Source organism: Neofelis nebulosa, chromosome 3 (genome assembly GCF_028018385.1).
Source record: "Neofelis nebulosa isolate mNeoNeb1 chromosome 3, mNeoNeb1.pri, whole genome shotgun sequence".
In the NCBI taxonomy this organism is placed as follows: domain Eukaryota; kingdom Metazoa; phylum Chordata; class Mammalia; order Carnivora; family Felidae; genus Neofelis; species Neofelis nebulosa.
Window position 1 is genome coordinate 110,700,019 of NC_080784.1, and position 4,365 is coordinate 110,704,383.

General features: G+C 36.3%; 1 pseudogene; it reads right to left on the minus strand.

The window, feature by feature from the left end:
- Nucleotides 1–326: 326 nt before the first annotated feature.
- LOC131508034 (nucleolar protein 10-like) lies at nucleotides 327–3,607 on the minus strand (annotated as a pseudogene).
- Nucleotides 3,608–4,365: the final 758 nt, after the last annotated feature.

Sequence of the window (4,365 nt, forward strand, 5' to 3'; positions counted from 1 at the left end):
GGGCCATGTATTGACCAGTTGGTGGAGGCCTAGTTTCAAAGTCCTACCCCTGCAGGGACAAGTTATCAAATCTTTACCTGTGTAGATGTATCAAGAATTTACATAGGGTGCCTGGGTGGCTCAGTTCACTAAGCATCTGACTTAGGCTCAGGTCATGATCTCACAATTGGTGAGTTTGAGTCCCATATTGGGTGAGTCAGTGCCCTGCTTTGGGTGAGTTCCAGCCCTGTTTCCTGTAAACACATGAGCCCTAGGTGAGCCCAGCTTCTCTCTCTCTCTCTTTCTTTCTCTCTGTCTGCCCCTTGCTCACTTGCACTGTATCTCTCTCTCTCTCTCAAAAAAAAAAAAAAACAAAAAGGTATTTACATAAAATTTTCAAAATGTGCATTCCCCTGTCTGGGTTTAAGGTACTCTAATGATAACCAATTTGGAGTAGAAGTGCTTCTTCCAAATCAGAATTAGGATTGTTTCCAAATTCAGCGAAACAGCAGTCCTCTTCTGTGTCTTGACTTCAGGTGACTGCTGAACGACAAAATGTTTCCCTCTCTTGGTGCACCTTCTCAGCCTCCTGTTGATTCCATCCACTGTTCAGAACTTTTTAACATGAATGTCAATTGTTTGCTGCCAGCCCTAGCTTCTGATACACTCAATGTCCCATTTTTTGCCTCAAATTTCAAGTGATCTTCAAGGGTTTTTATTCATCAGCTTCTGCTTTGTGAGAGAATCTTTGAAGCTTCTGAGTTCTCCTGTTTTGACATCATAAAACTGGGGCTTGAGGACTGTCTGCTGGTTCTCCCTAAGTCCTTCCTGCTGCTTTCTCCTCCTGGTGGAGAAGTCTGTTGTTTCCTGACCTTTTCAACCCATTTTTTTTTTTTATCATCCGAGATCTTAGAACTTTCTGCCTCACTCAGTTTTTCTTTCAGTTCTTCCTCCTCTTCTTTTTCATAAAATATTTATTGCTCTAAGAGTCTTCTTCCTTCACTAATTTTTTAAACAACTGGATTCAAAAGCTTTAATTCTTTACTTTTTGTGTCTGCTTTGAAGTCAGTGTTCTCAAACAATTTTAAGCCAGTCATTGATGAGAATATTAGAAAGGCTCTTAATTTTTTTCCATGTAGATTTTCCTTCTCTTCCTCTCCCTCAATTATTAAGTGCCAGCTCTTTGTTAACTTTTGGCAATTTCCTTAAGTGGACTCTGTGCACATGGTCTATCTTCTGTCAGATCTTATCTTTCCTATATTCTTCATAAGCAAATGGCTTTACCATCAATTTTACCTGTGACAGTCTTACATCCATGAAAAATCCATGCATATATGCTTCATGAAAAGGTGATCTAATGAGATGCATGAGCCCTAAATTTTCAAAGTCTGTCTTGATGACAAATGTGTAATCATCATGAACTGTGCTTTCAAAATTCTTATAATTCTTTTGTCAAGTTTCCTAAAAAGACACACCACCTGGTAGCAGGACCTAAAACTAGATTACCAGTTTATTATAAAAGGATATAACTCAAGAACAGCCACATGAAAGAGATACATAGGGCATTGTAGAGCAAAAGGGCTCAGATCTTCCATGCCCCCTCCTAGTATGACACTTCTTGAATCTCCACATGTTCCTAACCCAACAGCTCCAAGGATAACGTGTTTTTGTGAACCAAAACATGAAACATGGATGTCATATATAAAAGTATACTTATGGGAAAAAATTTAAAAAAAAATAAAAGCAAACTTATGGGGACAGTGAAGCAGCTTATTTTAAATCTGCATTTCTTCTGATAGTCTGGGACAGATGATTGATTTGGAAGCATCTTCAGAAAATGCTGGAAAAACTGCTTTTCATCTTATGTTTATTACCACCCCCAGGATTTCAGAAACAATGTGAAAAATTAGGGTAAGCAGTTCTTAAGAATTTGAGAGTATCAGGACAAAAAAAAATCAATAGAGTAATGTTTTAAATTAACAAATATTTCAACATTTTCAAAATGAAATAGGACTGAGAAGGAATGTGACTGTTTTAAATGCATACCATACGCTAGGTACTTTCTTATATATTAACTTCTTGAGGATACATATCCACTTCATAGGATATATATAGAAAAGAGTTTAGTCTAGCTAGTTTAGCAGAAATACTAAAGGAAATTAAATATCTCCTAGAATCTCTGGAAGAGTTGGAACAGAACCAGACTTGGATGCTGCACTGACAGGAATGGTACAGAGAGGAAAAAACTCTCAAATAGGACTTAAAAATGAAAATTATTCTGAGAAGTTTAAAAAGCATAATGGAAATTATTATTAGCATCATTAGAAACTAAAAGTCCAGGGGCGCCTGGGTGGCTCAGTCGGTTAAGCGTCCGACTTCGGCTCAGGTCATGATCTCACAGTCTGTGAGTTCCAGCCCCACGTCAGGCTCTGTGCTGACAGCTCAGAGCCTGGAGCCTGTTTCAGATTCTGTGTCTCCCCCTCTCTCTGCCCCTCCCCTGTTCACACTCTGTCTCTCTCTGTCTCAAAAATAAATAAACGTTTAAAAAAAAAAATTAAAAAAAAAAAAAAAGAAACTAAAAGTCCATTAGAAAACATAGTGAATAACTTCTCTCAACTTTCACATGATTGATCTTCATCTAATTTCATGGCCATTGTAGGTAACTAAAAGCAATATGTGTCCTTCACACTTGCTGACATTGATTCTAGTTCTAATGATGATTAAGTAAGTGTTACAAATTACAAGACAGTCACCAAAGTGATTATCAGTAGTAGATTGCATTATTTGCTCAGAATTATTTGTCCCCTCCCCAACTTTGTCATGCTTCCCCATTGGCAGGGAATATATCCTCTTGCCACACTGACATTGGTTTAGTAACATGACTTGCTTTGGTCTATGGAGTGTGAGGGGATGTGATATACATTTGTTCAAGTAAAAGTTTTATTTTATTTTTTTACTGTTTTTGTTTGTTTTGTTTCATTTTTTAAGTAGAACCCAATGCAGGGTTTGAACTCAGGACCCTGAGATCAAGACTTGAGCTGAGATTAAGAGTCTGAGCTCAACCAACTAAGCCACAGCCACCCAAGTACTCCCAAGTAGAAGTTTTAAATGTTTTGCCTGGATTGGCTCTGTCCCACCTGAGAAGCTGTTCTTTGCCATGAGAACATCATGTCACAGATGGTGGCTCCTCATTCAGAAGGGATCCAGGAACGAGAGGACTCATGGACCTGGGCTGAACCCAGTAGAACCCAGCAGAGAACAACCTTCAAATTATACCCACAACAATAAAAAAATGTGCATTGTGGAAAGTGGCGCAATTTTGTTGCTGACATTCACAAAAGTTGGCTAATATACAGGTAAGCACAACTTTTTTAAGTGGGATCAAATGTAGAAGTCACAAGTTTAAAAGGAAAATCCCTAAGATTAAATTAGTACTGAATTTTGCTTCCAGATACCAACCCAAGTAATTTGTTTCTCCCAGGAAAAAGATCTTTTAGCAAAAGGAGAAATATATTCCACAGAGACCTCAATCTCGTAAAAGAAAGTATATAGTGTGTATTTCACTTTTTATATAATACATGAACACCTTTGGAAACTTTACTAAGTTGTATAATATTTTATTAATCATAATCAATTTCAGATACAAATAAAAATAAAATTGAATATAGAATTCAGAAGATATGATAATTAGTATGAATTTGCTTTAAAACAATTTCTATGAACTAAACATCATTATTTCTGGGTATGTTGAAATATAAGACAAAGGGTTTTTTTTTTTTCCTCCTAAAATATTAACCCTCAGACAACAGCATATAGTTACTTTATATCCAAGTCTCACAAAGTCTACTTATTGCTGGTCCTCTCTCAGTTCCCTAAATTCTGACTAACCAAGTACTATTTAGGAAAAAGACACATTAGTCTGAAACCACACAGGTTAGTACTAGTATGCAGTGATTAATTAGTTGGTGAGAAAGCAAGAAAAAATTTTGATACTACAGATTTCTTCATTATTCTAGTGTGTATGACTTCACAACTGCAAGGATTTGATTGTAAATAAACCTTTTAAAATTTACTTAAAAAGCAAAGCAGAAAATGGTTGTGTTGGAGAAATCATGAATGCATATACACATAGGACAATATAAAAACCAAATGTACTCATATTTTTTGATTGTATACTTTTAGGATAAATTTTCCAGTGAGAACATCATATACAGATCCAAAAGGGGTCTTAGCTAAAAAAAAAAAATGTGGACCAATATAATAATGTGCTCTCAACAAATGCATTAGAGGATTCAACAAGGAACTCTAATGACGATAAGACTGTTTTAGAAGATGCACATGGAAAGCTTGACTGAACTATTTTCAAGAAATGTGAAAAAGTGTATT